This window comes from Malus sylvestris, chromosome 7 (genome assembly GCF_916048215.2).
Source record: "Malus sylvestris chromosome 7, drMalSylv7.2, whole genome shotgun sequence".
In the NCBI taxonomy this organism is placed as follows: Eukaryota; Viridiplantae; Streptophyta; class Magnoliopsida; order Rosales; family Rosaceae; genus Malus; species Malus sylvestris.
This window is the reverse complement of record NC_062266.1, coordinates 18,378,661-18,390,066: the sequence shown is the minus strand read 5'-3', so window position 1 is coordinate 18,390,066 and position 11,406 is coordinate 18,378,661.

Below are 11,406 nucleotides of genomic sequence, written 5' to 3'. Positions count from 1 at the left end.
ACCTAAATTCACTATGATAGGTTGCTTGGTCATTATATGAATCGACGATCCAACCGTTGGATCGTCACCAAACTTTGATACATTAAAATACGTAATATTTGAGGAACTTAGGAACTTACGGATTGGGAATCTGACATATGGATCTCCCCGAATTGGAATTGTAAGTTTGTAAAATAAAACGTCGACCGCCACTTGTTTTTGTAATTGGCGGAGATTCGACAGTTGGATCATAATGAAATTTTAGTATTTTGTTCTAGAAGCATAAGGTGAACTACGTATGGCTTGATCCCTTTGTTTAGGGTATGTATGCAGTCTAATCAGGATGTTAGATGCAACAATAAACTAAACAAAATGATTATATTATTTTTTGTGTGGTTAGTTGGAATTATAATTAATCATTTTTTTGTGGCCTACCTAGTAGTTGGCTTCCGAATTAAATTTTCGGGATGTTACAAAGTGGTATCGGAGTGAACGATCCAACTTCCAATTTGTTATATACTTGAATTCTTATTGTTGTGAATTATGATGTGCAATGTGAATGCATTATTTCATAAATTTTGTGCACAAAGTGCTATGTGAATTATGATATGCATTGTGTTGCATTAGTTCTTAATTTTTGTGAATAAGTGACATTCATGTGATATATATATGTGGGATACATATATGATTTGCATTGTGGCTGCAATATTTCATAATTTCTATGAATATGTGATTACATATATGCATTGTGGATTACTCACGTGTGTTATTGTGAGCACAGGTTCCTGTGGATTGTAAGTGCAGGTTCCCAAGATGATTTTAATGACCTGAGAGTGAAAGGGACTGTGAGGTTCCCTTGGATTTCTATCCCCTAAACCTTCAGAGGGTGTTATACAGTCGGGCTACTCCTGCGGGATAGTCTATGTGGTATGGCCGTTGGAAATTGGCACTCCTAGATTGAGAGTTACTAGGAGTGAGAGGCACCGAGCGCTACCTTAGGTTCAATCCCTTAAACCTCTGGAGGCCTACACGGCCGGACATGTACCATATCTCGTGGGGAAGGTACTTGGTTATGGGTGTAGGATTAAATGGACACTCTCATTACCCTACTTCGTGTTGTTGTGGTCAAATTGAAGTAAAGGTAATTGGCCGTGGGACTGGTCATCAGGTTGGATTATGTTGGCACTCGAATTCTGAGAGGGAATCGTGGTGACGACTGTGTATAGCCAATAATGGTAGGTGATTTTACCAATGATTGTGATTTGAAATTCCAATGATTTGGTGGGAATTTCTTATATTTGATTTGCCAATTTAAATGGTTTGGCTTGAAATTGTGATTTTTGTGTAGCCACTGACGATTATGGCTTGGTATTTTGGTATTTATTTGGCCAATGATCGTTACAGCTTGAACTTATGATATTTGTTTTGCCACGGATGAAAATGGCAATAATGGTAAGTGGTTTTACCAATAGTAGATGTGGTTTAAAATTTTGATATTTATTTGGCCAGTGAGGGTTACAATTGGAATTTATGATATTTGATTTGCCAATGATAAATATGGCAAAATTTTCTAATGTTTGATATTGTCAGTGATTATGGCTAGAAATTTTGAGGAAGAATCGTGGTAACGGCTGCGTATAGCCAATGACGGTAATTAGTTTTACTAATGATTGTGGTTCTTATGTTAGTATTTATTTCGCCAATGGTAGATGTGGCTTGATATTATGGTATTTATTTAGCCAATGAGAATTATGGCTTGATGTTTGATATTTATTTTCCCAATGATGAATATGGCAATGATGGTAAGTAGTTTACCAATGATTATGATTATGATGCAAGTATTTATCTAACCAACAGTAAATGTGGTTGATAATCTAGTATTTATTTAGGCCCTGAGGATTATGGCTTGATGTTTGGTATTATTTTTGCCAATGTGTATGGCTAAATTTCCGATATTTATTGTACCAATGAGCGTGGTAGGAAACCTAAGTATAGATGATTACTTTGTGGAAGTATTTATTTCTTGGGCTTGAATAAAATCGTAAACTGAGGTTATTATTTTATTCACTATAAATGAAATGGTGGAATTAGCTCAAATTCCTTTTCGTTATTCGAAGGTAGAAATCTTGTGGACGAGATTTATTTTAATGGGGGTCGAATGTAATACCCTAATAAATTTAAAATATATGAAAATGTAGAAAAAATATCTATAAGTCGAAAATGCCCCTCGTTGATTAAATGTAATTTTACGAGGATGTATTTTATCCTCTATAAATTTTATCGTATTTCTTGACATATATGGATAGAGTTAGATCCTACGAGAGCATAGGCGAAAACCATTCGTGAAACAGAGTTATAACGAAGAAGTTATAAACGAGCAAAGTCAGGGGTAAAGTGGTCATTTGACCATAATATGGATTTCTCTAGATAATTCTGGTGAAGCCACATGGAGGACTGGGAGAGAAAGGAATAGGCATTGCCCAATTAGAAACCAAGGAATGGAGGGAAAGGACGGAATGAGAAAAAAGAAGGGAAAGGAACACAGTTTCCTCAACCCATGTGACCCGACCCAATATTCAAAATCCCAACACCGATTCCGATGTCCTCCCTATGAAATGGGCATCACCACCACCACCAAACAACTCCACGTCGTCCCAGCTTCCATTTCCACCCAAGCTTAACAGAGTTGGGTCACCATTTCACTACGAACCAACATCGTCTTCTCCGGCGAGTCTGAGGGCACCAACGACGTTTTCTGTCGTTTCTGAAGCCAACTCCGACCACCACCACTATCAATGAACTCCTTGTGAACCCAAGAGCATGTCCCAAGCTTTGGTTGGGACGTTAAAGCTCAGAAATTGTTGAATCGAAAAGAACCCATTTCGTGGGTTTCCGGTGATCCCTGCTGGATTTTGAGGTGTTTCCCGGCCGAATTGGACTTTGGCCCAGGTATGAAGATTACTCCCCTTGTTAATATTTTTCATTTTTGTAAATTTTGAGAATTTTTAGAAATAGTTGAAATTTTCCGGCGAGTCAAGACGGTCGATCGCCACTCAAGACGGCGCGTGGCCAGAGGGCCATCAATGCTATTTTTGGGCTAAATTAGATGTCCTGAATTCAGTTTTGATATTCGTATGATGTAGGTTGATCGTTTGAACCTAAATTCACGACGATAGGTTGCTTGGTCATTATATGAATCAACGATCCACCCATTAGATTGTCACCAAACTTTGATACATTAAAATACGTATATTTGAGGACCTTAGGAACTTACGGATCGGGAATCCGACGTATGGATCTCCCCGAATTGGAATTGTAAGTTCGTAAAATAAAACGTCAACCGCCACTTGTTTTTGTAATTGACGGAGATCCGACCGTTAGATCATAATGAAATTTTAGTATGTTGTTCTAGAAGCGTAAGGTGAACTACGAATGGCTTGATCCCTTCGTTTATGGTACGTAGGCAGTCTAATCAGGATGTTAGATACAGCCATAAACTAAACAAAATGATTATATTTTTTTTTTGTGGTTAGTTAGAATTATAATTAATCATTATATATATATATATATATATTTGTGGCCTACCTTAGTAGTTGGCTTCCGAATTAAATGTTCGGGATGTTACACTCCACAGTTCTCCTGATTTGGTTAGGGTTTTCCATCCATTCTTCGTTGCCATTCTTTATGTTAATGATCTTGTTTTGTCGTCTTTTTTGCAAGTTGATTGATGGAAGAACGCCAAATTAGCATCTCCTGCTTGCAGCCACTTTATTATTGATGTTTGTTGCCAAAAAATTTCCTTATGTTCCCTTAATTTGTCAATTTGAACCAATAAGGAATTAATTTGCGTAGTATTTTCACTCCAATTTTTCTGAACCTCATCTAGTTTTCGAACCAGTTCATCAATTTCTTCTCTTCTTCCCATGAATTTCCTCTTTCTCCAATGCTTCAAGTTCCCATGGCAAGCATTGAGCTTTTTATGCCATTTAATTAACCAATTGCCCTCATAATCAACCTTCAAACAATTCTTTATAATTTCCTTGCATTCTTTCTCTTTAGACCAAAGAGCTTCAAATTTAAAAATTCTTTTTCCTCTCCCAACATGTGGTTCTTAGGTTACTAAAATTGGACAATAATCTGATCCCAAAACCGTGCAATGAGTAACCACCGCATTCGGCCAGCACTCTTGCCATTTTGCATTTGCCAAGCCTCTATCAATTCTTTTCTCCACTAATTCACCATTTCTTGTTCCTCACCAAGTAAATTGAGGGGCATTGAACCCCATATCAATTAAACTCATCTTTGACATGAAGTTGTGGAAAAACCTGGGCCTTCCATGTGATTCTTCTCTACCTCCCAATTTCTCATACTCCCACAGAAATTCATTAAAATCTCCTCCGCAAAACCATGGCATATCACAGGACCAGAAATTAGTTTCCATCCAATTCCAAAAAATTTCATTGATTCTATATAGAGTGCCATAAACCCAAGTGGCCTTGACCCAAGTTTGTGTTCCTAAGCATCTTATACAAGAATCTATAACATGCTTTGAGAAGAAATTTACTTAAACCTGCAATTTTGTGATTCTTCATCTTGGTTTCGGATAGAGAAATCACAAAGGGTCTATATTTTTTAATAAGCCCATGTAGGGCACAAACTACCATGTCTGACCCAAGACCATGGTAGTTCCAAAGTAAATAACTCATGGCAACCTTGCGGCTGTTAGAGGCCAACCACCAATAGGGGTGAAATGTTTTGTCTAATTACCATACCAACTTTACAATACCAAAGTTGTGCCAACAAATTTGTACATTGGTAATAATACGATATTCGTACCGTACCATACATGTTCGGTACGGTAATGGTATTCAAAACCATTACCAATGATATATCGTACCGTACCACTCTATTAGTATTATATCATTTATTTATTCATTTATATATATATTATTAGGTATTATTATCATTATATATGCACTTCATATTTTTTTCTAGTCATTTATCCAAAACCATCATCTCACCCCAATAAAAAAAAACCTAAGTCTTCTTGCTGTTGCGACTTCATCTTTTCACTTATCTTGCCATCGACTTCATCTTTGTTGCTCCTGTTCTGGCTACTCTCTCTCTGCAATCCATCTCATCTTCTCCTTCATTAAATTGGGTTGTCTTTATCCCTGTCTTGTCTATCAAGTTAATTTTTGTACAATTTTAAAGAATGTAGAGATGAAATTTAGAAATCTTTGTACTATTTTTTTTAGGGATGTTGGGTTCTTTCAGCAATTCTTCCATCTATTTACTTCTTTTTTTTTCTTAAATGAATCTCTATAAAATTCTCATAATTAAATAAAAAAGTTTTAGAAACCCAAAGAAAGTGGCCAAAACACATTTCGGCCTTGAATTGGGTTGGAAAAAACCAAATTTTGGCCCAAAAGAGTGGTCCAAAACAAAGTAGTAATTACTATTACCATGTCAACCAAACTATTTGGCATGCCAAAATTTCAGTATACCGAAAGTTTAGCACGGTTATGGTAATAGATTTTACCGTACTAAAAGTTTGGTATAGTAATTGATGCATGGGTTTTGGTACGATAATCGTACCAATACCGCCCCTAGCTACCATCGTCTTCTCTTCTATCTTGCAACTCCATTCTTTCAATATTGACTGTATCTTCGAGGTACTCCTGTAATCCTCCCTGCTCTATGGGCACCTCTTGTAAATTTTCCTCTGAGAACAACAATCTTTCAGCTTCCAAACATCTTTCTCGTTGACCTTGTCTGTTGAATCTTTCTCTCCCACACCTTCCTCGTGATTAACTTCATTTCCCTTTCCTAGCCTTCTTTTGTGGGGGTTGAAAAATACACTTATTCTTCCTCTCCGTTCCTCTTTTTAGACCCATTCTTGCAAATATACTCAGATTTTCAATGTGTGCTTGCTCTTCTATACTTTTTCCCCTATTTCCTCCGTTGGTTGCATAGGCCGGGTCATTTGACCTTTTGTAGCACCCATAATTATTCTCACTCATTTCTTCAATCCTTATTGCTTCTAGTTGGGCTTGATTCTGCTGAAGTCCAAAGACTTGTTTTGCATTTCCCATCATAGGCCCCCCATAACGTTTTGACGAGTCATTGGGCTATTAATTCCCCCCAATATCCAATTCATGACCGTCATCTTTGCCCTAAATTTCTGATTGCCACCGAGAGATCTCTGGAATCAGCATCCCTTGGTCTTCTTGCCTCCACTTGACTTTTTTGTTCCCTTGTGGGCCCCTCTTCTTGTATTCTCTGTAACGCATTTCCCTGCCCACGTGTGCCGTCCACTCGCCCCTACTTAAACCAGATATTCTCAACTCTCCTTGAGACTCACTGTGGGTCTGGAATTTTTCAGTACATCACGAACCGCCATAGTTTTCATTTTTTCTATGCTCCATGAACTCTTTGGGAACTCTTACGATTCTCCAAGTAATTGCAGAACCTTTCGTCTTCAGGGAGCTTGGCTATAAACAACGATATCAAGAGAAAGTTGAAAAAAGGAAGAGAGTTGAGGAAAAGGAGATCTGATGGTAGTACTTTTAAGTTTGCCTTTTGTACAAAGTTAATGGAATTTGAAAGATGGTTTGGTTGGTCTATACAAGGAATCATTGGCGGTTCGGAGTAATGGCTCACCATTTCTTCAGCCATCATTGAATGGGAACAAAAAGAAATTGGGCTACATGCTCTAATGAGACAAGACGTCAAATAGCTAAGGGTACAACCGTAAAATTCGATCCCAAGGAACTAGCTTACTTGATTTCAACGATACAGAGAAAGAACCAATCTGGATTAAAATATGAACCAGATGAAAGAAGAATCAATTATCTCTCACATCGGATGAAGCACTCTCACAATGGAGATAAGTTAGAGATTAATGGAAATTTCCTTTCGTATTGGCCATCAACAAATGATATTGTTTAGAAGGTTAATTTATGGGAGTACAGATCGTCTCCGGATCTAAAAAAAACTGAGCATGAGGATCAAATGATCTGAGCCGTTAAAATTTGATCAAACGGTTATAATTATTATAACTTTTAGAGGGTCCATGTTTGTAGCCGTTGGATCAAATTTCAACTACTCAGATCATTTAATCCTTAGGCTCAGTTTTTTTTAGATCTAGAGATGATCTGTACTCAATTTATGGGAGATGATAAAATCACGCTCTTTTTAGGAACTCACACATTCTTATTCAATTTTGACAACCAAAACAAAGAATCCTAGCGACTTCGCTAGATGACTATGCTTGTTCCACGAGACACGCGATCTGATCCAGAAATTGACATAATCAAATCCTTTAAGTCTTGGAGTTCCTACAATCAAGGATTTGGCGTTCGGCGCAAGCAATCATAACTCCTAAGATGATGCAATATCTACTTCTAGATATCCACCAGAATTCATCCGGCCTAGAACGAGGATTATATCCTAAAAAGGTCTCTCTCCCAACGGTATAAATAAACTCATCTAAGGTTCATCTATGGTAATGCAATCTAAACACTTCAATTCTCTTGCCCATTACAGAGAGTATAAAATCATTCACTAACTTGACCGTCGAAAAGCCTTTGGCCGGCACACACCCCCTTCCCAAGGTCTTAGACTTGCTTATAGTTGTTTACTATTTTGTAGGTTGCTCGAGTTTGTACTTAACCACTACTTACGGCGGTGCGCGAATTTAGTTCTCACACTCAAGACAATCCCGACATGAATTTCGAGGAAATAGAAGGAAAGTTGGTACAAGGAGATGTTTGGAGAAAGTGCAAGAGAGAAGGAATTATTGATACGGTAAGGTTGTTTTTTTTGTTTTTTTCTAGTGGAGCTATGGAATGGAAGTCGATACCAGCACATTGAGGTGTACGTGTGGGTATTTTAGCAGCACCAACTCAAGTTGACGGAAAGAGAGAGACTTGAGTAGCAATAGCTTGATTTGGGACTTGTAAGAGTCTCAAAATGAGAGTCAAGAGACTCGTGAGTCGGAGAGGTAGAGAGATAGAGATTGTGGGAGATAGGCCCAACACAAGATCCAACGATTGAGATTTAATCTCACAAGACCCAACAGTTGAAACGATCAGGTATGGGTATCCGTTTAACATGATTTTTGGACCCGTCTCATACTGCCTAGACCAGCCTCAACTCTCGGGCTTAAGGATCCATTTTCCCACCCCTAATCCTAACGTATAGCAATGATGATGATGAATCAAATATAATAAAAAATGGCTAGTAGCAGGTTTGGGCATTTTTTCTAGTCAAACTGACCAAACCACCCAATCCACCCATAATTGACGCTTGAAATATGATAAAGCTCCATTGTAGTTATTTTGCACCCGTCGAAACCCCCAACTCACAAGTCTAATGTAATTCAATAATAATTTGCTTGCTAATCTGGTGCTCTTGTGAGCCAATACAAAAATACTAGAAACATGATGTGATATCTTTCTCCTAATCCCAAATTTGAATCTGTTTCTTGTTCGAGGTTTTCATCACCATAGCCACCCACCATGCAAGTTCAAAGTTTCATCTCCACGCTTCAATCTCTTTGGCCTAAAGGCGAATTTCCATTTTCTACAAACTTGCGTACCCGCTCAACCCAACCCACAAATTAGTTAACTTGGGTGGGTAGGTGTTGCGGTTGTTTCGGACGGCTGCAGTTTCAATAATTATAAATCTGAGCTCTTCAGGTTGGCCTACTAGTAGGAGCCCAACTCCGTTCAATCTACCTGATGCCCACCCCTTTCTAATAGATGAATTTGTTTGAGAACATGTGATATCCCATCCTGAATTTTGTGATTTATTTTATTATTAAAGTATTTCAAAATTTTAATTAAAGTTAGTTCATTAAATTCTCCATTTTGAGAAAAGTGAAGCTAAGGGTATTTTAGTGATTTTATATTTTATTCGACCTTTTTGGTCAACTACTAAGTTGTTATCTAGGGCACGATCCCACAAACGTGTAAGCATAAACAGATCCCAATTCTGAGTTAGAATAAAGAAGTTAATGACATTTGAACTTGGGGGCATTTTAGTAGTTTGCCCAAGGTCTATAAATAGGGGATTTCTAGAACATTCAAAAGCTTTCCAAAAGGAGAAAGCCTTTACTGACCCGTTTTAGGGGCGATCGGGTCTCCGACCCAATTGTTTGACCAGGTCGTTTCTCTTTCGTGCGACCTCCGTTTTGGTGATCTTGGTGTCTATGAAAAGCTCCCAATGAGCCAACTTCCTGATAATATTATATTTTCTAATTTCTTACCCAGTATTACAAATAAAAGTCGCAAAGTCCTAAGTGTTTTCCGCAATTTTCTTCTTTTTCTGGTGATTACAGTAACTATTTTCGTGGAATGAGGTATAAACTTTCATCTACTCTTTATGATCTTCAATGGTATGATATATTTGTGCATTGGTTGTTGTTTTAGAGTCGGGTGTTTAGAACCCTAGAAATCCGATTTTTTCCGGTGGTTTTGGTCAGTTTCCTGCTAGAATTGGTTGTTAACCTAGTTATGAAAAGTGTTTCCCTTTTTGAGCTCTAGCTATGATGTGAATTTGAGCTCGTTTGGTCAAGCTCAATTAATTTGGGTTTCTCAGACCCACCACCAAGGCGGCCAACATGCATGGCATTGTGTGTAGCCTAGTAACGAGTTTCCCTTAGTACCAGAGACCTTCTAGTGACCTTTGTGAAATTGTGTCTAGCTCCTGAGATTCAATTGTTTAGTGTGGTGATCAAATTGGACCCCACTTGTTTGTATGATTGGTGGAGATCCAACTGTTAGATCGTTGTCAATTTGCTATATGTTGTTGTTGTAAAGTTGAGATAGCTTATTGGACTTGTCTTTATTGACGTGTTGTTTCGGGTGATTTATGTCTTGGTTCACGTGCAAGTGGCACTTGGTCTTGTTTTGTGTGTCGGTCTTACTAAGTGATATAAGTAGTGTATTGTGTATTGTATTAGGTTCCTTGGAGTAATGGTGGTGAATCAAGAATTGCGAAGGAGTTAGGTGAGTGATCTTAATATTATGTGATACGATTATTACCCATGAAAGCTCCCATGTTAATATACTTTGTGGATATGACATGAATTTATAAAAGTTTTCTAGTAAAATGTTGCTTTTAAATTCAATCATCGATCTATTTTATGAAATGTATTTTGCTTGTGCATATTTGAAACGTTTGTGAGATGTGAATGACTTTAATATTATGATGGTTATTACTCATGAAAATGTCCTTGTTACATACTATGTGGATATAACATGGAGTTACAAATGATTTATGGAAATATGTGCTACTATGAAACGGTTTATATGATAGTGTTATCGAAAATATTTCTATCTTATATTTCAAATGATTGTGAACTGAGAGGGCTAGTAGAGGACCGTCAACCCAGTGTAATGGCGTAATGTGGCATCGAGTATACACTATGTAACGGTGTGGTACATAGATTGTCCTGCTTGGTTAATCCGCATTAGAGCCATACTATTTAAGGGATATGCTTGGTTAATCTGCATTAGGCAACCCTAGGATTATTCATCAATGGGTGATCCTTATTACTTAGGTATGTACATACGTACTTTAGGTGGGGGTTTCATTCTTGGTCAATCCGCCTACCAGTGTTCTTAGGAGTGATTTTGCTTTAATCCGCATTGGGGGACTACTTCCACTTCCTATTTGGTTACCTATTGTAGGCTTCAGCTGAGTTATGTCTCTCTATAGCCTAATATTCTATCACACATATGAAAGAAGAAACTGAAGACATGTGGGCACAATCTAGAAATAAATGATTGAATCAAACGATTTACATGATAGTGTATCTAAAGTGAACCGATTCAAATGTGACTCATTCCTACTCGATGCAAAAGAGATAGAATGATGTAAGAGATATTGATCTCATTCCTACACGTGAATGTATTATTGATGATGTGTCATTCCTACACAACTTCGGTTTGTGTGATGACTAATAATTATCTGGAAAGACTATGGTGAGATGCGGAATTGAAGAACCATTCCTATACGTATTTAATGAGGCATATGATGGTTAAATTATGAAATAAGTGGTGATTAGATCATTTTGATCATTCGAAAAACGATGAAAGGCGAGTGGTGAGTCACAATCTGAAGAAGAATGATACAATGATAAGGACAATGATTAGAGTGACGAATTGATCTAGTATTCACAGGCTAGTCTTGTGTGGACGCAACTAATACTTTTACATTTTAACCATTTGATTTTACTTATAATCACATATGCTGTATTATTGTCATTCGCGTACGCTTCACAACTTATTCGAGTTTTGCTTTGCCCGGTGCACCATTCCTACGACCCATGGTTGTTTTGCAGAGTAACTGGTAGCGGTTAGAGAAGAGGATCTCAAGTTATGTAGCTGCTATGGTACAATCGAGAATAGGATTTGTTCC